The sequence below is a fragment of the Rhinolophus ferrumequinum genome, chromosome 7 (genome assembly GCF_004115265.2).
Source record: "Rhinolophus ferrumequinum isolate MPI-CBG mRhiFer1 chromosome 7, mRhiFer1_v1.p, whole genome shotgun sequence".
NCBI classification, from domain to species: domain Eukaryota; kingdom Metazoa; phylum Chordata; class Mammalia; order Chiroptera; family Rhinolophidae; genus Rhinolophus; species Rhinolophus ferrumequinum.
The window spans coordinates 20931663-20956456 of NC_046290.1; the positions used below are offsets into that span (position 1 = coordinate 20931663).

General features: G+C 40.8%; 1 protein-coding gene across 2 annotated transcripts in view; it reads left to right on the plus strand.

Moving 5' to 3' along the window:
• Positions 1-24794, plus strand: part of PDZD2 (PDZ domain containing 2) — a 329192-nt gene that overhangs the window by 114050 nt on the left and 190348 nt on the right. The gene's annotated exons all lie outside the window — the stretch shown is intronic.

Here is a 24794-nt window from a genome sequence, read left to right on the forward strand (position 1 = left end):
GTGTCTAATGCTCGGATCTGTGGCTGTAGACGGTTAGGAGTCCGGCTGTGGTAAGAAGCTAATGACATTGATCCTGTAAAGGGAAAAGACACTCTTTAAGTTGAAGTTTTGTGGTATTTATATTTTTCTTTTGTGTCATTCTCTCCTAGAGGACTCAGACTCAGAGTATGTCCTTTTCTCCTGAAACTTAAGGTAGAAAAAAAGCAATAGTACGTGACACAAGAGTATGAGAAATGCCACATTGAAACCTTCTCCATGAGCTCCCAGCATCTCACTTCCAATTAGAACACCAAAGATTGGGTGATGTGTTCCATCTGCCTGTCCCATGTCACTTGTAGTCACAGACTCACAGTCCAGAAGCTCCTTGAGATGCTTAGAAATGTCTTCAGAACCCCCACACCCCCACCCTGCCTAGTTTCTTTCCTGCAAGATCCACTTGCATCGATCTCAGTGAGCATACTTCTGTTTTCTACCTATGTGGCCACCCATAATGGCAGCAAGTTATGATTGGACTATTTTGTTATTTTCCAGATAAATTGGGGTTCCCAAGACCCCCTCAGCTTCAGTGATATACTAGAAGGATTCACAGAACTCAGAAAAGCTTTTATACTCAGGGTTACAGTTTATTACAGTGAAACGATGCAGATTCAAGTCAGCGAAGGTAAAAGGTGCACAGAGTGGAGTCCAGGAGAAAGTAGATGCAAGCTTCCAGATGTCCCCTCCCGGCAGAGTTGTACAAAAGCACTCAATTCTCCCAGTAATTATGTGTGACAGCACGTAGGAAGTACTGTCAACCAGGGAAGCTCACCCAAGCCTCGGTGTCCAGGGTTTTTATTGTAAGTCAGTAACCTAGGCAGGGAATACCTGTGTAGCTGACCTTAGTTACTCCGTGTCCAGTTTTTCCAGAGGTCAAACTAATACCCCACAGCCCACGCCCCCACCCTAAGTCACACTGTTAGCATAAACTATCGGGTATGGTCTAAGACCCCAGGTATACAAAAACACTCTTATCAGGCAGGAGATTCCAAAGGCCTAGAGGTTACCTCCCAGGAGCCGGTCAAGAGCCAGTACTTTCTTTGGAATGTACAGGGTCAAATCCCTCAAGCCTGCTGAGTTAACCCTTGATTGCACACCAGTGTTTTTAGTAATGTGTATATAAGACAGAGACAAGAAAAGAGAAGTTCAAAGATATTCTGAGATGCATAACTTTTGTTCCATGAGAGAATCATGGAAAGAAGGCCACCTTGAGAATCATGCTGACCTTTTGATGAGGGAAACATCTAACCCAAGGAGTCCCTGAAGGGAGAGAATCAGAGCAGAAACACTTTTGAGTTTAATTTTCGCCTTCCCTTCAGTCTCCTATCAGAGCTTTCCACTGGCAGAAACCAGCCAGAAGCCAGTGCCAAGGGAACCCACTGATATTGTCCATACATGTCAGCCTCCTGGGACAGAGGGCCGGGTGGAGAATGGTGGAAAGTGGATGGGGAGTGTCAACAAGAAGCCATCAGTCACATACAATGTGGTCCAAGTTTCAGTGAGCCAGTGCAGGGAAAGGAGAGCCCAGGGCTGGTCGGCAGGTGTGAGGACTTCCTCAGTAGACACTCTCACCAGTGTTTCCTTTGGGTTGCCTCTTTGACTGAAGAGACGTTCTTAGCCAATGGCTGCGTGCCTGGCAGTGACAGGGAGAAGCTGCTCATTTTCAAGGAAGGATGTTGAAGAGAAGTTATTTTACTTAGGATTAGAGATTGTTCCTAGAAAAGGAGTGGGCTCACCACCACAGCACTCATGATGCTATAAGGTGTTGAGGAGGTGATTCCAGGCCCCAGTGGCTGGATCCTCAAGGTTAAAAGTGGGCATCACCATGAAGCTTCAGGAAGCCCTCCCAAAGCTGTCCCTTAGGCCCCCCACCATTTGCAGCTGTCTCATTTGAAGGGAGCTGATATGGATGGAGAAGTAGAAGGAAGATCAGAGAGAGGACATCCAGCAGAAACCACAGTGGTCAGGAGCTCCAGCTCTGGAGCCAGACAGTCGGTGCTGCCGCTTCAGGCTCTCCCACTTACAAGCGAGTTGACCTTGGGAAAATTATCACTCTTAGCCTCAGACTCCCTGTCTGTGACGTGGTAATGATAACACCCTTGATACCAATGACTAAATGATGAACTAATTCATAGCAAGGGCTTAGCACTATGTCTAATAAACAGTTCTCAATAAACATTAGCATCATAATGACTATTATATGTGGAGGGTGTTTGGGAAGACTGGGAATTTCTTGTCCGAGAAGCGGCTAGAGTCCTTACAACCTTGGAGAAGTTCTTCCTATACTGGGTAAATTTTCTTGTATCTGTTCAGGAAGCTCTTCCCATATCCTGCTTAAGGCTGTGGAGTCTTTAAAAGGCAAAATTGCCTCACACTTTGAAAGCATATCGGATCCCTGAAATGAGATTGTTTTCCAGCTACCAAGGGAGGATTCAATGGCAATTTTAATTTACCTGTTGGAGGGAGTGATAGGATGATGCCCATTTTTGCAAAGAAAGAAGATACAGAGGAATAGAAAGGTGAAGGGCCCATGGTCACGAGAGGAAGTGGAGCACAAAACTAGACTCTTTAATGGAAGCTCCAAGGAGGGTGTGATGGAGGAAGCAGTGGACTGATTCTGGGATTCCAGGTTCTCTGCACAGGTCCACCAGCAACCAGCTTTGTGACCTTGGGTAAGTGTGCCAGGATGGGGGAATGAAGGCAGGAGAGAGGTTAGCTGCAGCTGCCTTTGCTAGCAAATTAGGGGTGAATCTAGGAAACATTTCATTCGATCTATCTGGGCTGGTGTTAACTATTCCAGAAGCTCAAAGAGGTGAAACAGTGTTCCAGTGATGCCACAGTGATAACTGGCATTGCTGGGGCTCAGTCTCTCTCTTCTGACTCCCTGCTGGGTGCCCAGTCCAGTGACCCACTCTATGATCTGTGGTCAGGAAGACATATTTGGACGGATGTGGTCAGTTGGAATCTGGACTGAAATAGCTGAAGCTGAGGAGCTTGGGGAATGGAACAAGGAGAAAAATGCAAGGAACAGGTTTGTGGGGTCACTGATTGTTACACCTGAGTATTCTAAAGTGTGCCCAGGATTTGTTTCAATCAAATATGGTGAGACACGCAGACACGGAAATGACTGTCATGACAGAAGAAGTTTATACTCACAGATTCCTAGAAATAGGAGTCACGGCACATCACGCAGGGCCACATGGGGAAGCACCAGCATCAGTCAGGAGGCAGAGAGGGAAGTGGGGAGAGCATGGCCCAAAGCCTTTATTGGGGGTTTTGGGTAGTTTGAATAATTTGGGCAGGCTCTGAGCTATAGAGTGGTCTCTAGTTGACCAGTACCTGGCCCAGGGTGATTCATATGGCTTAGTGTATGAGAGTTTGATCAAGGAGATGGTTGGGGGTGTGGACTCTGAATTGGTTGATTTGCATATCAAAGGCACACTCTCAGAGGAATCATTTGCTATCTCTAGGAATTAGCTAGCCCTGAGAGGGGGCAGTCTTTCTGGACTCAAGGCCCTAAATCAAGAATCAAAGCCCTAGAGCATCAGGAATACAGAAAATGAGGAAATGGACTGGGCATCTGGAAATTTTGCAGAGCTGAGGAAGTAAATCTTGCAAGCCTAACTTTTTTGCCAATGAACATTGCTAACTCTGAAAGTCCCTTCTCTGATGGTGCAGTCATGTGTGCATGCTGAATGATGGAAGGCCCGGTGAGGGAAGGTCTACCTGGGAGCTGCTGAGATATGGGGGTGGGAAAAGGAGAAGGCCAGGACCCACTGCTTGGTTTTCAAGAGAGCATGGAAATGAATCAAGTAATGAGGCAAAGACTCCTGGACTCCTGGGCTCCCCACGCTCATAACACCTGAGAAGTTAACAATGCAGAAGGGAGGGAGACTAGCCCGATTTTTCAAGGTTCACTCCCTAGTTCTCTGGCCTAATTATAGGTACCATGTATTGAGCAGTTGCTACTATAATGGACATTCTGCCATCCACTATCTCATTTAATACCTACTACAACTAGAAAGAACAGCTGTGGGTGAGAAATCTTGGCCCTAGAGAGGCCATGTAACTTGCCCAAGGTCACCTAAGTAAGAGACAGAAACAGATTTGAACTCAGGTCTGTCTGCCACCTCGGTCCGTGCCCCTAACTCCTGAGCTATCCTACCTCAAATCTGACCCAGAGCTATACTTTGGTCCTTGTCTCGTGGTCTGGTGCTTAATTTCTTGGATGGTTTACAGCTTTACAAAATACCTCCTCATTATAATCATAGACACCAGGGAAGAAAATGACTAGAACAAACTATAAGGCTTCCACCTACCCAAACTGACAAAGAAAACAAAAGCTCCCACCTCATCTTATAGAAGGGTATCCAATTTTAATATAGAATCCCCTTGGCAAACTTACATCTAGCCAGAGCTTTAGACCTACAGGCACTTTGAGATTAATTATCAAGGAGTTTAAAGTGTTTTGAATGTCCTCAAGAGGTTGCTTTTCACTCTTTGTAACTCACAGTTTCCTTCAACACTAAATTTTTGCACATACCTACCGTGTTTCCCCGAAAATAAGACCTAACTGGAAAATAAGCCCTAGCATGATTTTTCTGGATATCATCCCCTGAACATAAGCCCTAAGTTGTCTTTTGGAGCAAACCTTAATATAAGACCCGGTCTTATTTTCGGGGAAACACGGTATGTTGGTTTTGTCCTAAAAATCGATGAATAGCCATTAGGGTTCTGTAGAGACCCCAGTGTACCTCTCTGCTTGCCAGCCAACAGCCTCCTCAATGATCATATATTCACCGTTGCAAGCAACAGATTTCAGGGTCAACATACTAACTTCCCACCCACCCCACTAACACGATAAATCATCCACACTATTATTTGCAATTATACTATGAGGCCATCTTTTGGGCAATTCATTCTGTTCCTTTTCTTGAGTTTGATTTTGAATTCAAAACTACCTTAGATGATGTTATGGGTTGAATTGTGTCATTCCAAAATTCATATGTAGAAGTCCTAATCCCTAGTACTTCAGAACGTGACCTTATTTGGAAGTAAGGCCATTGCAGATATAATTACTCAAGATGAGGTCATATGGGAGTAGGGCTGGACCTTAATCCAGTATTGCTAATGTCCTTATAATAAGGGCAAAGACATGCACACAAGAAGTCCACGTGAAGATAGTTCTGCTGCCAAAAGCCAAAAAACTGCGAGAAGCTAGGATCAAGGCCAGGGGTTTATCTTTCCCTATCACCGCAGAGGGAGCATATCTCTACCACCATCTTGACCTCGGACTTTTAGCTTCCAGAAGCGTGAGACAATAAATTTCTGTTGTGTAAGCCACTCAATCTGTGGTACTTTATTTTGGCAGCCCTGGGAAACCATGCATGTGATATTTTGATCCTGTCACCTATGGGTAGTCAATTTTTCAGTTTCCTCCCTGACAAGAGTTACTCCGAAAACATTAGGGCACTGTGGATGTTTTTGGAAGAGGACATTGAAAATCATGTGTGTTCACTGTAGGAGGAGCAGGTGCAAAATGTGGAAGATGAGGTCATGGTTTGCTTATTTTAAAAATCAGCTTTGGTTCAGTTTGGAGTGTTCCTCCTTGGGGAGACAACAGAAATTCATAGCCATGGGCTTGATACCCTTTTGCACCCCAGAATCAGGTCCAAAGCTAAGCCTGTGAATGTCCCAAAATTATAGATCCCTGTAATTTTGCCTTCTCACTGGCTGAGACCCCTGAGGTCTGCAGTTAGCATCTAGGCTCCCCCAGTAGCTCTGGGAGGCCCTCATTGTTTTGAATGTAATAGCATGGTCCTGGAGTGAACTTCTAGGGAACTTTTTGGGACGGGGAGGGATATTTGTTATGTTTGATATCCCATGCTCCCACTTGTAGGCGTATCTGGTAACACACGGAGTAAAAGTTCTGTTTGCAAGCCCTATCACACCTACTCTGGGGAAGATGGGATTTTCTAGAATGTTCTGTTTACTTCTGTTTGGTGCAGGGAGAACTGGGAAAGTTTTTTTAGATTCGTTCCTACAAATACTTTATAACCTCAGTCCTCCCTCCCTCAGCTAGCTTTCTATAAGTAAACCAGATCTGTTCCCTGGGGACAGATTGTTTCAAATTAGTAACAAAATGTGGAATTAATTAAAACACAACCCACACACAAAAAACAAGTAGCCTTTTCTGAAAAGTAAAAGGGCCCATGTTTCACTTAAAATGCATTTTTCAGGAGGTGACCCTTGACTGGACTTCCTTGTACGTTAATAAACTGGAGCATAGTGCAGAGAACGTGAGCCCTGGAGAGGTGGGTCTGGCTTCCAGACCCGCTTATTGGCCGTGTGCCTGGGCAAGTTACCTCAGCCACAGGAGGTTGATGCTATTTCCCCAATAAGGTCCTCTAGTGGATGAGATAAGACGATTTATATAACGTACTGAATAGGCATCTGGCTGGTGGTAGTTGTTCAGTCAAAGGTAGCTTTTCACAACCCGCCAGGTCGGCCTCAGGTGACCTGAACCCAGGGCTCAGCATGCAACTGAGAAAAGGCCTTTGAGTCTGAGGGACAAGAAGAGCCTCAAACTCTGGCAAGTCACTCAGCAGGAAAGAGAATACTCTTCAACCCAGAAACCAGGGTGATATTCCAATATTGAGCAACTGGTATGATGTGGTATTCACCAACTGGAAAGAAGGCTGGTGCATGAGAACAGTGTGCTGGACTATCGGGGGGCCTGGGGGTTCAGGGCAATTGACCAGCTGGTGCAGAAGCATTACATACTGGGCGGACTAGCTGCATAACAGCCCTGGTCAGAAGTAACCTTCAGCACAGTACCCATGCGCTTTACATTGTGTGTAAAATTAAATTTAGGGTCATTACAAGCTTAGACTCTGGTTGCCCATGGCAACCTTGAGTTCTCTGTAGGGTATAGCCGAATTTAAACAGAGTGTCAAGAGGCTGCTGGAAGATGTTAGTTAGAGAAATGACTGCAGGTTGCAATGTAGATCGAAGAAAGGAAGAATCGCCAGTTATAGCTTTGTAATATAGTCTCTGGGGCCCTTTAGCTCGAGTGGCCTGCCAGCCTGAATATGCCCAAAGGCACGTGGTGTTCTGTTCAGGACTGTACGTGCAGTAAGAGGTGGTCATCATGATGACCTCGAGACAGTCAGGAAAGGTTAAATTGTGCTCAGCTTGCTGTTTAAGAAACCAGAGAAGCATGTAATACACTTTAGAAAGATTTCAATTACAGAAGGTTAAAAGGAAAACAAGTTTCAGTATTTAAAATTTAATTATCTGGAAAACTGGTCATGTGGAACAGCCCATTTCCCAAGGATGCCATGCAAATGGGGTGTTGCAGGACCTTCCGTCTGTGCCCACTTCTCAGCCTGCTTTCCCCATAAGCTATCTCATTTCTTGACTTGGTTTCTGGAAGGTATCCATCCCAGAGTTCATCCCATTCCTATTTTCTCATTGGACTGAGGAGGAAACTGAGGCTCCAGCAGGTGGCTTCCCGGGAGGTCAAATGACTTAAGGGAAGAGCAAGGACTAGAATTCAGGGCGTCTGACTCACATTCTTAAACTTCTTCTTCAACACTACACCAATGAAATTAGGTTTGTTTCTTTGTTTGTTTTTACAAGTTACCGTTGACAATAAAAACAAATAGGAAATCAAGTTTTCCTACGTAGTCTCTACATAATTTTCTCTATCTCTTCTCTAAATGGATGGTGATGACATCTAGAGCCTTCCTTCTCAACAGGAGTTTAGCTAAAGGTATAACCGATGGCCGTTGTCATGGACAGTGGGAGCTTGCTTTCTCCTCAGCTCTTCACAGGCTCTCTGGGCTAGGCTGTGGGGAATCTTCCACCGACGCCTGCCCTCTTGTGGTTGAAGTCAAGCACAGTGCGAGAACGTGCTGGGAGTTTTAGCCAAGTTTATTATCTCCATCAGGCTGTGTGGGTTTCTCAACTGTGCTGTGAAGATGATGTTTTCGGCCTTTAGAGCTCTCTCTAGACTGGCAGCATCTGAGCCATCCCTGAGCAGAAAGTGGCTCAGGCACCGTCCCCCTCTTCAGTGTGCTTAGTGTCCTCATGCTGCCCCCAGGAGGTGCCCCATCCCAGTGTCCCCCAGGGCATCTCCTCCTAACACTCACAGCCTTCAGGTCCCCTGACAGGCAGATAAGTAGCTGATCTGAAAAACCCGCTGTGCTAAGGTCTCCATGATGGACGGTGGAGGGAAATTGTCCTTCCCCAGCCCAACTCAAGCCTCCTGGAAGCAGAAAGCCTTAAGGAAGGTATGAGTAGCAGAGCAACGTCAAACACTACGCCCGCCAAGGGGGTGGATTCATTCAGAAATCTGGCGACTTTGGCACATGCTCAATGCCAGCCTATAGGTAATGTCCAAAGCCACTTTGAGAGATTTTCAGGATCCGCTTGTTCTTATGAGGGAAGAGATTACATAAAAGGGGCCACTTTCCAGGATCTAAAGGGGGTTGAGTTTGCAGAGCTCCATCCAGAGATGCTATTTAATTTCATCCCAGGGACCTACCTGTCCTCCAGTACCCCCGTCAAAGCTACTGCTGGTGACTGGCCGTGAAAGATGGAAAACCCAAATATCCCACTTAAGACACTCACTTTGAAACTTTTAGCATGGCTTTTGGGAATTGTCATAATTGTAATTGTAAACCATTAAAGAGAAAAAAGACAAACGCATCTTACTTAGTGTGATGATAGAGTTTCTGGTCTGACTTCATACCCTTCTTTCTGTGGGCATTCCCGGGCCATTTTCTTGACTTCTATTTCATTTTTTATGTCCAGGTATTAAAGAAGTGCTAAACATTTTTAGTCTCTCGTTTTGAGCACCAGATGCCCTCAGATGACTCTCGAGTTTTTGTTTTTCAAAAGGTCTTTGAGTTTCAAGCTTTGGCACCTGTTTCTGCCCTCACCCCTCTCAGTGTTTGAAAGTGGAAGCAGGTAAATGCACAGCCTAGCCTACCTGTTCCTCATTAACCTATTGGCGAAGCACAGGTCTTGTGGTATTTGACTATGGGTTGCTGCTTCCTTCTGGAAGGGAATTAAATCTGATATTTTCAGGACCCAAGTGTAATTTATAATAAAACATGGGTTTTAAACAGTTACAGAGATTTCTTCATCAGACTCTTCTTTGAAATACGATCTTTTTCCAAAGATGTTGAGGATGTGAGTTTAAGTTTTCCTATGTTTAAAATAGTCATGGAGATGTGACTCCTAGTGGCTTTTTGGATGACAGGACTTCCCAACGTTGAAATATTTAGAGCAGCACTCAAAAATGTGAATATCCAGGTTCTTTGTATCTCCCAGCCACAAAAACCTGGATGCAGGGCGTCAGAGGTGGTCTGACAGCTGACTCATCCCACAGTTACCTCATTCAGGCCTCTTTCTTCACCAGAGAAAGGATGATTCTATCATTTACAATGTCTTTGGGACTTAAATTTAGCCATTTCCTTTTGGGGAGGGGAAGGGAGACAGAAGCGGGGCTGTTTGCATAGCTGAAGTGCATGTTTGGTCAGCCCTTCAGGCTGGACTTAAAGGTTAGTATATTTAAATGTGGCTGGGATTTATTAAGAAACTTGTGATCTTAGGGATCACAGATATATTTTCACAAATGTCCCTGAAGGAGGCCTGAGCTATTATGGGGCGAAAGGGGGCGGGTATCTTTTTTAAAATTTAAGTTCCATCAAGTACAGGTCTCTGTCAAATTGCATGGCAAGTCTTGACGATTTTTTCCCCCAACTCGAGGGTTTTGTTTAGTCCAGATTTTTGTTCCTGTGAAAAAAAAGGCTTCCTGTGAAGCCCTTGTCTGACCCAGCAGAATGGGCAGAGAGGACTTAAAATGGCAGTCTCTGGAAATGGTTCGTGCTCTAGAAAGTTCGTTGTCCCAAGTAGGATGCCCAAGAAGATCCATGGGCTAAGGGAAAAAAATTTTTAACGTCACAAAACATATTTTTTTATCTTAAAAATTACGAAATTGCTCTTGACTAATGTTTTAAATATGGATTGACACTGGCATCCTTATTCACTCTGTATGTCAGAGCATCCCATGTCCTGTGGGACATGTGATGTGTCCTGAGGGAGGAAGGGCCGATCCATCACTGGTTAATTCACTTTTGAATTATTTCAAGGGACTGTAGGCTCACTCAGTGAAGTAGGTTTATGGATTAAATTATTTCATTTTTACTAAATTAAGCTTTACCAAATGGACAGATAAACTACAATTCTTGAGGGTGGGAAAAGAGGATTAATATATTATTGTATTATATTATATATAAATTATATATTACTGTATAATATATAATGTATATTAATATGTTATTTTTTATATTTGTGATTACATAAATTACATATTGTAATCATCATTTTTTTCCCTCAAGAATTTTAGTTTATTTGTTCATTTGGTAAAGGTTAATTATATAACTAATATGTTTTATATTAATTATATTAATAATGTAATAAATGCAAGTATAAGGCAACCATAAGAAAATGGCTGGGTTGACCCTTTTCTTACCACTGGTATACGTTCAGACACTTCATGAGGTAAGATGATGACAATCTATTCAGATTGACAAGAAATCAGACCAAAAAATTAAATTTGAAGCTATGAAGAGATTATGTGAATTTCCAGCCTTTACCATTAAAGAAAAATCTCACAGTCAGCATAGATTGTGCCTTGAGATAACACTTAATGATGGTAAGAAGCCATCATAATTAGCAAGATATTTAAAATCTCACTTTCCACAACATGAATACAAATAGTTTTAAATGTTTTAGCAGTGTTTAAAATTATGCACTACTAAATCTAGTGCAGAATTTTACTAAATTAAATATTTAAAAGCCTATTTGGAAATTTTTTTACTTATTTGCTTAAGGCAAAAAGTCACATCGCATTAGGAAAACATTCATTCTTTCTGAGATTAAAAAAAAAGCTAAAATAATGCATGGAAAACAATATAACTACAAAATAAAATGACTGAGTTTGTCGGCAAATTCTGCTGGAAGATGCATCGAAACATAGCTGAAGTTTTAGACAAATAGCATGCTATGTGGGAGGTTTGCTATGAAGTTGGAGGAAAGTACTGCTGTTTCTCACATGTTCCAAATAAGGGTAAGACAGGTCCTGGAATAATGTTGTTTTCTTCAAAGTCATTTCATTATAACATTGATGAGGTACCCTAGCAACTTAACTCTTATTATATCAGTTAGCCAATGGTAAAACTGGTTTCGTTATACATTGTTTCACTTAAAGTCCTAGAACCTATGGATGATGTTAACTGAGGACTTAACTATATTTGCTTGATTCTGTTTCAATAATGAAATTTTTGGTATAATAATGAATACCTACTTATTTGTGAGTCACTAAAGCAAAGAGATACCAGAAAAGATATATTTTTCAAAAGACAATGACTTTGTTAGTTAAAATAATGCTTTATGGGAAAATGATATAAGGTAACAACTGCTTTTACTAGAAGAAAAAAAGAATTTAGAGTAAGTTTAGAGTAATAGGCCAGAACATGAAATTGATTCACCACATTGGTCCTAGGAAAGAGAATGTAGCAAAGAAGCTAAAGCCAAAAGTGCCAAAAATGCTAACAAATATCACCAGTATAGTTAATTTTATAAAAATAAGACCTTTGAAATTGGTAGAATTTTTACTTTTCTCTGTAATAAAATGGCAAATGATCATGAAAATGTTTTACTATATGGATGTTTGATGTTTATCTTGAGGCACAGCATTTCACAGAGTAATTAAACTTGATAATTGTGGTTTTTTTGTTCTACAAAAAAGACAAGTGTTTCAAATTTGCCCATCTTCTCTATGAAAACAAGTGTTTTCAGTGACCTGCTTTCTGGAGATCACAAATGAAAATACAACACACGTAACCTGTCTCTCCAAGGTAAAGATGACTTAACAACAAATAAGAAAGTAACTACTATTTGAAAGCAACTCATGCTATGAAAAGAGCATTTTCAAGATTTTTGGAGATGTTCCCATATTTGTATGCCTTTTTTTTTTTTTTAATCAAAAGTGCTGTTTGCCAACAAAAATTTCCATATGCATATTGAATTCTTGAGAACAAAATTTTCTGTATTTTAAATCTTCCAGAGAATGTTAGAGAACTTATATTAAAAACTATTAAAAGACAGTACCTTTCAATGACTTTGCAAGAAAAGTCTTTGCAAGAAAATTTCAACCAAGTTGAAATTTAATACGAAGTTTCAACCAAAACCTTGCACATGTGGTCAGTAGCGTTGGAAAATGAATATTATGATTAAGTGCTGCTACTGATGTACTTTTTCCATTTGGACCTACCTGTCCTTGTGAGATATCTTTAGCTACGGCAGCCCTTAAAACCAACATCCGTTTATTCTGAACTGCAAACCATACTTATAAATGATCACATCCCAAAGTGTTAAACCAAGGTTTTAAAAACCTTGAAGTGTATTTAACTACATAGCTTTTCCTAAAAATAATACTCACTTTATATTATTTTTTTAGTAAAGGTGAAAAAAGATTTCAAGATACTAAACACTTCAGGTTAAGTGTATCTATTTAAAATACCTTTTTATATGTTCTAGAATGCATATACTGTATTAGTACACGGGTACATGTATGCACCAAATAAATGTACATATAATGGAGATGCATGCTCATTTTTTCTTTTCTATATGTTTTACTGAGAAGAACGAGAAATTAATGGTTCTAGAGTATTCATCACATAGGTACAGAGGTTAGCTTTGTCTCCCTAAGGAAACATCTCATTTGGGATTTGTGGGATTTAGATGTTTCTCATCAACCATGTGCCCCCTACTGGCTCTCTGGAGGGCTGGTGTCCTCTGGCTCGGCAGGCTGGACCTTATTCCTAAGCTCTTCAGGTTCCTCCTCACTTGTTTTCTAGGTGAGTCCGGAGTTCCCACCGTGGTGTGTCCTGGACAGCCACCCCACCGAGCACAGACCCACTGGCTCCCCTCCTCTCACTCCTGTTGCTAACTACCGACTCCCTGGACCATTTTGTGAGCTCTCTTAGGCTCATTATTCTTCTGCTTTTTCATTTCAGAGCAACCTATTTATAAAGCTATTAGTTAATTCCTTGGGCACCCAATCCCAACTTGCATACTCATCTTTATTTCAGTGGCAACATTAAAACAACATTGAAATAGCATTTTAAAGGAAAGAATTACTTGCAGTTCCACTACACTAATTCTCAATTTAATTTTTCAGTGTTAAGATCGAATCTGTGACCATGCAACCCACTATACTAACACAACAGATTTAATTTGTCTATTTCCATCTCATCTATGTTCATCTGCAGTATATATATTTTAGACTACATTTCTTAACAATTATTTTCATTGGAGAGTAATGCAGGCACATGGCAAAGCATTTGAATTGGACAGAAGGACAGTGAGTGATACGTCTCAATTCAGACCCCATTCTCTAGTCACTACCACCAGCTATACTCCAGGGCCCCACTCTGCTACCAGTTCAGTGGTATCTCTCCAAAAATTCTCTAAACATACATAGTTCTCTGTTTTGTTTCTCTTTTACACAGATAGAGGCACACTATTCTGCATCTTTACCCTTCTTTAACTTAAAAACCTTAGAGATTGTTTCAAATCAGAAGAACATGTCACGCTTCTCATTCTTTTTAACAGCTGTATAATATTCCATTGGGGGTTCTAATATGATATTTAATTGGTCACCAATGAATGGGCATTTTCATTGTAGTCTTTTTTTGCTATAACAATTCTATAATATATTTTATGTTTACATGTCTTTGTCTATGATACATAAATGTACAGTACAATTATGTGAAGGATAAAATCCTAGAAGTGGAATTCTCAAATCACGTTTTAAATTTTTTACTCATTGCAAATTGCTTCACCCAAGAAGTTATACTAATTTGTATCCGCACTGTATAAAAATACTGTTTTTCTCACAGCTTCACCAATACCAAGGAATACTTTTAAAATATTGGCTCATACTACTTGCAGAATTCTGAATTATTCTGCTTCACTTAACACATTCAAACATGTTCCACCTTATTAAATAGTCTTGATAGGTATAATCGTCGGTGATAATTTAGATAAGCATGCTCGATCTTTCTGTTATTCCCAGTTTTGCAATACTATGCATAACACTGCATTTAAAAATGCTTGTGACCGTGACTTTTTTCCTTTTGAATCATGCTCTTAGGACAGATTTCCTGGAATGAAGGTCAAAGGACAGTTTGCCAAGTTGCTTTCCACAAATGGTTTTACAAAATTACACTCTCACCAAAAATGTATGAGTACCAGTGTACCCAGGACCATTTCAGGGTAGGGTATTATAATTTAAAATTATGTTTAATTTATAGAAATAGGACTCACCTTTATGGTTTTAATTTGCATCTATTTGATCAGGGAGTTTGATCATTTCCCCTACGTTCTTTTTTTTTTTTTCCTGTTTTACTTTACCTGTTATCTAAATCATCTACACATGTCTTTTATCCACTGTCTGTTGGGGTCCAGATCTTCAGCACTGGAATATGCATTTAGTTGTTACAGATTTCAGTCTTTTTGTCCTATATAGTTAAAATCTTCCTTAATCTTTTAATAGATTGTTGTTATTACTGTAAAGAAGTTTTCACTGTTTCTGTGGGTGAGTTTGTGTTTTTTTCTTTTGTAATTGTCTTTCTACTGCTTCATATCTTAGGACGTTGCCATCTTTTGAGACCTGAAACTCTCTTCTACCAATTTTCATGATTATATTTTAAATTTATCTTTATAATTTAAATTTTAATTTAGCTGGCGTTTATTTTGATGTCATGGAAAACTTATATCTAATTTTTTGATAAATTGCTGTGCAGTTCTCCAAACATCTTTTAATAATAACTAATTTTCCTTAATTAATTTGTGAGGCTTGATTTATTGTGATATACACATACACATTCATAAATATGTACATTTCTATTTCTGGGTGTTCTATTTTTGCTCTGCTATGTGTCTCTTCTTATTCTTATCACATAATATTTTGATCATGTTGTAACATCTAGTAGTGCTATCTCTCTCCTCCATCTCAGTGCTGAAATATTTTCTAATATAATTTAAAACCCCTACCCATTATTTTTTCCAGATTATCATGAGTCCTGGGGTTGAGTTTCAAAGGCCCTCCCAAGGGATTGCAGTCTTGTCCAGCATGGTCCATCCTTCAAAGCCCAGTTCAAATCCCCCTCCATGAAATCTATTTTCATGGATGTATGTAGTAGGCAGAATTCTAAGATGGTACCCAGGATTGCACCTGCTCCCACATTGTCGTACACGCCCTCATAACTGCAGCACTGTGAATTTGATGGATGTTACTCCCATGATCAGGATATGTCATAATGTTACCGCAGACTCAAAGGGGTCTGCTTGCTTGCGTGCATGCAAGCCAAAAGAAAACACGAGCAGGAGAGCAGGAGTTGGCAGCAAAGACAGTAAAGGTTTCTTTGAGGAGTTGGCGCCAAGTCTGGAGACACAGATGAGCCAGTGCTCTCAAAAACCTGGCTCCCTAGTGGCCTCTAGTGGCTACATTGTATAAGGAAAACTCATTAATTATGGCTGCTGTGGGAGTTGGGGTCCTGGGCTCCACGGATTGGATGGGGCTAAGGCAGGGAGCAGTGGATCATGGCTTCAGGTCCTGGTGTCAGTCATAACATTGTTGGGTCCGGTTCCCAGGGGGTGTGGTCCGTGGGATTGTTCTGCTTTCATGAGTCTGGAGCTGAAATGTAACTCAGGCCAAGGTGTTAGCTTTGTTGTATTAAACCCTTACTCATTGTTTGAGGTTTAGTTATTATATGCTTGTCGTGGTTGATAAACCTGAAGCTTTATTCTTAAATGAATTTGGTGTTGACAAGAACCTAATGTCCTAAGGGCTTAATGATTGCAAGGAGTGGACGTACAGTATAAGTACAGGTAGGAGGATCTGGGGAAAGAATGCAAGTGAGGTATAGGTTTATCAGGATAAACAAAGCTAGCTTAGATTAAAGCAGAATGCATGGTAAAGAGATGAAGTTCATGTGCGGTAATCAGTTTTGTCTCCTGGGAATTTGGGATCAGGCCAGTGAGAGGCCAAGCTGCTTGGCTGTTTGAGATGAGCTGAAAGGTCACAGTCAGGTCAGGATCCATGTCGAGAGAGGCCAGAGCCCCTTGCCTGAATTTACAGAAGGGCAGACATCAAGAGGAAGCTGGTCCCTTTAGAGGAACACAGAGTGGACATGCAGGGAGGGGCAGGGCTAAGTAACAATGTCCCCAGAGAGAGAGGGATGGGACAGGAGCTTCCAGGGGCTCGTGGGCCTGCAGTGCCCAGCACCAGTTCCCGTGGCGCCTAACTGCACATATTTCCACGAGATTTCTGTGTCCTTGCAGACAAATACGCTCTGGCTAAAAGGCTGCTGGTGGGTGACAAATCAGAGAGGTTCTAGTAAGTCCCAGGTCACCAAATTTGAGTGCTGCCTCCGCAGAAATGTAAACGCAAACGAAATTGCCTTTCTCTGGTCTTTTTCGACTTTCAACTGTCAGCACAGTTGAATTCCCAGTGACCTCTGGAGGGCACTATTCAGTTATGTTTATCCTATAGTAGGGCACACTCTACAGAGAGCTGCTAAGAAAAGGGTGTTTGGAATAATAGTTCCCACTGGGTACCTACAACATGCTAGCCACTGTGCTGGTTTCTCTACATACATTATGCCTCAATCACAATTCTTCCCAGCAATTGTAGGTTATTCCCTAGTATGTAAATTGTTTCTACAGATGTCAACAAAATGAAAACGTCTTTTCTCTTTTAATGAAGGTGTAGCTCATTGGGACAGGAACCAGCTCCATTCAGTCAGCCCTTCTCTGCTTTATGTACTTGGACGAAGTTTACTCTTTTATGGGCATATACTCCTTCTTAACTGGAAAAAACAAAGAATTAAATATGGCACCACTGCAAAACAGGGAAAAATATTTGGTCAACATGGGTATAAATGACCTGTTTTCCTCTTCTCTCCTAGTGGTGAGGTATTTCCTGTCTCATGTGGCCACACACACAACACACACACATGCACACACACACCGATAATTATGTTGGTTTCAAGCCAGGCTGATGGCTGCTAGGCAGTGGGGGCTGTGGAAAGGGGAGGAGTTATTGCTTTTCTCTAGCTGGTTCAATGCCACCAAGCTGGGAGGGTAGGAGTGAGGTTCCAGACCTTTTCAGGGCCTTCTGAGAGGTCTGAAAACAACTACTGGCCCAGCCACATTTATTTTTTGCAAGATATTTGAAAAACCTAATTGGATGTTATCAATGTCTGTAAAATTTTTATCAAATATTATCCACATGAGCTGTGTGTATTACTCTTCTGATGTAATTCTTACAACAATCTTACGATGTTAAATGTAAGCGGTATTACCTCTATTTAGAGAGGAGGAAATTTAGGTTGAGAAAGATTAGGTAAATAGAGCTGCTAAGGGACAGAGCCTGGAATTGAGCCCAGTTTACCTGCCTCCAGGACCTGAGTTCTTTTTGCTAGAATGCTGTTAATTCATGCCCACATCACAAATAGCATGTCTGTCCCAATAGAGAGCACCTCCACCCCAAGTAGACAGCATGTCCATATCCTGTAATTATTAATTACAGTAATGATTCTGTAAGCAGCATCCTGGCCAGGGCACCTCAAGCTTCTTAATCATGATATCAGTCTCCCACCCCTCTCCACGGTGGAAGGGAAAAATCGAAAATCAGGAATTCCAGTTCTAGACAGTTTCTTAATCTTTCTACTTTTGTATTCATAGAAGGAAATCTGTTGACCATCTACTGTGTTTTAGCTCTGACTCTACATATTAGGGAAATACTGGCGTATGAGACATAGAGTGTCCTGATTTTATGGGGTTTGCATGCATGCTTTGGAAAACGGCCTTACCCTTGGGGTAGGGTAATATGATTAATAATAATATGAAGTAATTTTAAAGTAAATTTCTTTTTGTTTTGTAATAGCTTTATTGAGATATAATTCAAATACTGCAAAATTCACCCTTTTAAAGTGTACAAGTTAATGGTTTTATATATTCACAGAGTTGAATATCACTAATATCTGCTTTTAGGATATTTTCATCCTTCCAAAAAGAAGTTCTATACCCATTACCAGTCATTCTCCATTTGTCCCTTCGCCTAGCCCCTGGCAACCACTAATCTACTTTCTGTCTATAGAGATTTGCCTATTCTGGACATTTCAATATGTGGTCTTTTGTGACTGGGTTCTTTCACTTAACATAATGCTTTCAATGTTCATCTATGTTGCAGAATATTTCAGAACTTCACTCCTTTATATTGTCAAATGGTATTCCATAATATGCATATACGGAATTTGTTTAAGCACCTATCAAATTGATGGACATTTGGGTCATTTCCACTTTTTGACTATTACAAGTATTGCTGCAAATATTGGTGTACAAGTTTTTGTATGGACATATGTTTTCAGTTCTCGTGGGTGTATGCCTGAGACTAGAACTAATGATCATATAGTAACACTATGTGTAAGTTTTTGAGGAACTGCCATACTTTGTTCCCAAAGGACTGTATCATTTTACTTTTTTTACCAAAGGTGTATGAGGGATCTAATTTCTCTACATTCTCACCAAAATGTTTTATTATCTGTCTTTATTATTACTGCCATCCTAGTGGGTGTAAAGTGGTATTTCATTGTGGTTTTGATTTGCCTTCCCTGATGACTAATGATGCTGAGCACCTTTTCATGTGCTTTTGGCTATTTGTATATCTTTGGGGAAATGTCCATTTACATCCATTGCCCATTTTTAAAATTATACCAGTTGCCTTTATTTGTTGTTGTTGTGTTGTAAGAGATATTTATATATTTTAAATACAACCCTCATTGAATATATGATTTGTGAATATTTTTTCAGGCACCTAGGGATGTTAAACAATTGTCACTGATTGTTTTCAACAAATGACCTAGGGATTGGGCTCTTCTTGCAGAAACAGCTCTGAATCAAATCAAGCAAAGGTAAATCCTGAAAATGGAGCTTTTCAGAGAGCTGCCAGACAGGACAAATACTGACAGTTCCCTAGGAATAGGGCTTTTGAAGACCTCCAAACATGTTCTAACCCAGTGGCATTTAGGCTGCTTGTTTCCATAGCTGCCACAGTTGTGAGATGGTTCGTTTTCAAAGCTGTGTGAAGCTGGGGAGAAAGGGATTGTAATAGTGTAAGTTAAAATGCCACAAAGCTCACTGTACTTACTGAGATTCAGTCATTTTTCTTGAATAAGTGCTTTTTAGACTACTTTCAGCCTTTAGTTCATTTCCAGAGTTCTGAAAAGTTGCTTTTGATAAAATTTTCCAGTATTCTTGTTGCTTTTATAAAGAAATGGATTTTTGGAGGTCCTTTTTCTATCATTCCAGAAATGCTTCTTCCAATAAAGTTTTTTTCTGAAGTATAACATGCTTAAAGAAAAAGCCACAAATCGTAAGATTCAGCTAGTGAGTTTTTGTATTAACTATAACCCAAATTAATCACTAGAACTTGACTAGCTCCACAGAGAACTCCCTCATACTCCTTACCAGTTATTAACTACCCGCTTTAACCAAAGTAAAGTGGTACTAATCATTACAAGATAACTTTCCTGTCCAGTACCATCACGATTTTTTTCCAACTCTCTGCTTGACTATAATTATTCAGTTCCCCCACAACCACTCCATTAATACATTTAATCTAATGGCATCTTTCTTTATTTTACTTGTTAAATTTATTGTTTTTAATTTTCAACTTTTTTATTATTATTATTAATTAGCCTACTTGGTGTGGTCCACTAATCTCTGTCAAGCTCCTCCTGCTTCCCAAAATTCTTCTATCATCACAGCCATTCTCCCATCACTAAACCAGGCCCTGGAGTACTGGCTGTAATTCTCCTCTGTCCCTTTTTCCAAGACTTGCAGACACCCTTGATCATCAACATAAGCAGAGAACACTGAAATCTCTTCAGGATAAAATGAGATGGGTTTTCATAGCATTTTTGCACAGTATCCAAACATTCTGATTTGTACAGATAGAGGTACAGTTTCTCAGAGGTCTTTGAGAGAAGCAATAGTCTTCCATGAAAATTTATTTGCCTTTCCTGACTAGGGCTTCTCCAGCTGATTCAGAGTCATCGTGGCATCACAATTTAGATTCAGCATTTTCATTCCAAAGTCGTTCCTCTTGAGGAAATCCCCAGTGGGAAAGCAAGGGGGATGAAGACCTTCCTTGGGACAATTTATGAGGTGTGGAGACTCAGATCCCTTTCAGTGTTTTGTCGTAGACATGGATCATTAGCCAGTAGAATAGGAGCTGTTCTGATGGATAAAACAAGATGTAGTAACTCACAGTGATATGGACATTTAAGAGTAATTGCTTGAGAAGTGAAAGGGGGTCAAAGTGGTTGAACTTAATGATACAAAGAATAACCAAAGGGTGGGAAAACCTATAAACTGAATGAAAAGGTTGGACGAAGATAAAGGACCTGAAGTAACTAATAAAAATGACTAAAAGCTAATTCTGTCTTTATAAGGAAATTTTCATCATAGTAGAAGACAAGAGTTCTTTAAAAGAGAATAGAGATCAAATTTTCCAGAATCCAAATCGATATAGATACTCGTACATGTATATTGTTTTACGTCTTCTTTACAACATTTTGTCATGATTAGTGAATAAAACAAAAAGTGCAAAACAGTATGGTGATTCCTCAAACAATTAAACTAAATAAATTGAAAAATTAGGATTGCCATATGACCCAATAATCCGATGTCTAAGGTATATACCGAAAAGTATTTAAAACAGGGATTCAAACATACTCGCATATATTTGTAAACCAATGTTTATAGCAACATTATTTATAATAGCCAAAAGGTGGAAACAACTCATATGTTCCTTGATGGATGAATGCATAAACACAATGTGATATATACATGCGATAGAATAATATTTATCCTTAAAAAGTTATTATTTTCCTAGGACATCCAAGTGCTACAGACCGGATGGCTTAAAGAGGAGAAATTTATTTTCTCACAATTCTGGAGGCAAGAATTTATTGCCCTGAGAAGGAAATACCTGAAAAAGGCTTCCTCTACCCTTCAATCCTTCTCTAGGGGTCTCCAGGTCTGGAGAAGAATATGCCCAATTGGAGCAACTGCCACCATCCTCCCCCAACCCCATTGCTAGCTAACCACCAATTGCCAAGTTTGAAGATGTGGCATAGGGTGTGCTTATAATCTCCATTTTTAACTTATATACAGACCCTTTTAGTCAAAGAAAATAATAAGAGTTTCTGCTTAAAAAGGTTTCCTGGAGTTTAACACAACTGATTTCTTGACAACAAGACATCAGCTTACAGATGAAGTGGCAAAAAGTTTCTTAAATTTCTGGACACCCTCCAAAGAATTTTTTGGACTATGCAGCAGAAATAGAAGGCAGAGAAATGGCTCTAAGCTGTGACTTAATGGTGACAACTTTGTGCACGTCTTTCTGCTCCCCAGAACATTTTGTGGTATTCATCTGGTGATGTTTTCATTTTCATATTTCAAACATAAAAGGTGGTAGGTGACCTCAGCTTGTAGAGGGAAAAAAAAATGTTTTGTGACTGGGAAATAGATATCTTTAAGAGATTTATTTCATTCTGTTATGAGTTGCCCTAAGTAAGGAGTGATCAAAAAGAAACCAGAACTCTGAAGGAATATTTGCTTTTCTGAAATGTCAGCTGGTATTTTCTAACTTTAATAACCCAGTCTGGTGGACTCAACTCTCTCTGAGACAAAGAAAGAACACTGTATGTGTTTTGAGTTAGAGGAAGTCAATTCGGATCATTTCTATGCTTGACTCTTCCCAGTGAACACAATCCAAAGACGGTGCAGGAGAACGGTGGTCACTGAAGTGTGGGCGTTATTGATCTGATTATTATAATGTGAGACCATTGCAAGTTCTTATCCTTCTAATATCTCCTACACCTTTCTTCTCTGTGATGAGCTTCTCTCTAATATTTTTAAGTTTATCTTTTAGCCTCAAGGATCTTGCCTTACTGACCAAGAAAGTAAGATTTCGTCTAGGGACAATTATAGGAACTAGCTCCTCTTCTTCAATGATTTCTAAAGCTGATATTTAACGTTTCATCAATTGCATGGGAAAAACCAGAACTTCATGGTCTTGGGTTGGGTTGGCATCTCTAACTTTCACAGCACATAACACATAATGAAAGCTCCATAAATGTATGCTGAATAAAATAAATGTTCCTTCTTAAAATGAAAGTCTTCTATGACTGATCCTGAACCAGTCCCATTATTTGGGGCAGAAGCATCAGTCATTGAGAATGTAGTCTTAAACCCCAGTGGACCCAGATTTGGAATTTCCATAATTGTCCATCTAAAAATAAATAGACCTATTATATGTTTTATGCTTTTTCACTTGCTGTGTTTGTAGAAATACAGTCTATGTTGGTGTTCCCAATTTACCAGTCTGATTTATATGTTTCAAAGTAGACTGAAATGGATCCTTACAAAAAATAGCATGCTGATGGTATTTGTGTAAGGTTTGTTTCAGTCTTTTCTCTATAAACAAGTAGTAATTTTATTGTTTTGCAAAAACAAATAAACAAACATGATTTTTGCAAATTTTCACAACTCAATCTAAATCCTTCTTTCTCTTAAAATCTCTCCTATACGATGGTGTTCTAATAACAGTGGAGGTGTAGGCAAAGGCTTTTGTGATCACCTCTAGAAATTCTGTTTAGAAAAAGTGGTATTGTCTATCCAGGATAATTGAAATAAATCATGGCTATTTACTTTGAAAGAAGAGGAAAGGTATACTTAAGTTAATTCTCAATAATATATTATAATAGTAATAATCTGTATTGTAATCTGTATTGTAATTAGAATCTACATTGAATTTTCAAACAGAATTCACATACCTGGACCCCTCCCCTCAAAATTTGGATTCACTATGTCTTTGGTAATTAGTCCAAAGCACTCATTTGGCAGATGAGAAGGTCCACGCCCACCAGGTGAAACGGCTCCCTCTAGGTCCCCCGAAATTGATAGAGAAGCCTCTGGACTCGGGCTGGGCCCCTCATCCCAGGGAACAGCAAACCCCTGCCTGCCAGCTGAGGATTGATTTTACATTTTTCAAGGTTATAAAGAGAATGAGACAGAGACCATATGTGGCCTGCAAAGCCTGAAATGCTTACTCTCTGGCTTTTTACCAAAGGGGCTTGCTGACCCTGCCTTATACCGGAGATAAAATGTTCACAGCCAGGCAGGCCCAGTGGCTCAGGTGGTTGGAGCGCCGAGCTCCTAACACTGAGGTTGCTGGTTCAGTTCCCACATGGGCCAGTGAGCTGCACCCTCTACAACTAAGAGTGTGAACAGCAGCTCTCCCGGGAGCTGGGCTGCCGTGAGCAGCCGGAGGTTGGCGTGAGTTGCTGTGGGCTGCCACGGGCCACCGTGTGCTGCCTTGAGTGGCTGGCGGGCAGCATGAGCTGCTGAGTGCTGCCAGGGAACAGAAGGTTCATCATGCCAGGGAGCTGTGTCCTACACTAGACTGAGAAACAACGGCTCGAACCAGAGTGGGGGGTGGCGGGGAGAGGCAGAAGAAGGGGGGGAAAAAAACGTTCACAGCGTTACTGTGGGGCCGATGCCCTGAGAAGCTGAGTGTGAGGTGGAGGCTGTGGTGGGTTGGTTTTGTGTTGACTGAACTAAGCCAAAGCTATGTTTCCCAAAAGTCTTCCTTGCACAGTTCTGGGTTAGTGGGGCCGCAGGAGGCCCTGTGCATGAGATTTGGAATGTGGAAGTGAAGCAGCAGTTGGATTTGTGGGTGTTTGTGCTCAGGAGGCCGGGATAGGGCACCAGTCATCATTCTCTGATAATTCACCTTTTTTTTGGAGTGGCACAGCAGCCTGACCTGCCACATCCCAGCTCCTCCCGGGTCTCCTCCCTCAGCTCCCCTGACACCAGGACAGAAGTGTGTTCAGCTCTATGGTGAAGAGCGCCAGCTCCTGATGCAGGCCAGCAAAATCACCCAAGTTGGAGGCTGAGGCAGGACATAGTCCCTGTCCCTTTTCTTGGGTTCCAGCTCATCCTTACACATTTCCACAGTCCTTGGCTCTCCCCAACTTGTGTATTTCCTTCCTGGTTTCCTACCTTCCTGACTTTTGGGCCCCACCCCAGACAGTGAAGCAACAGCCTGATGTACACTGTGTAACCATTTAACTGGCTCCCACAGGACATCTTCAATCTGTAAGAAAATAATATTAAAAATAATATTCTATGTTTCCAGACTTGACGGACCCCAGGCCCTTTTAAACTCTGGGAACCAGTGGAGCTGGGCGTGCTACCCAGAGAGATTTGCAGACACACGTGGCTCGAATAGCACACAGTCTCACTTCTCTAGGATCAGAGTCTGGAAGACTTTGACCATGCATCCCACTTTTCTACTTTGAAAAAGAAAATGACCAAAAATTCAAACAGGTAAACAGTCATGCAAATACGCAGGTGAGTTTCTATAAACTTATCTGGAGGCATTGCTCTCTGAAATTCAATTAAATAGAACAAAGGCAAACAAGTCGTCTCTAGTTTCTTCACAGGTCCGTGGTTTTCAGGGGTGGTTTTTTCATTGATTTAGTAGTCCACTGTCGATGTAAACTTGGCTATAAGACCTCCCTGCCACCTTCAAGTTATAGCCAAGG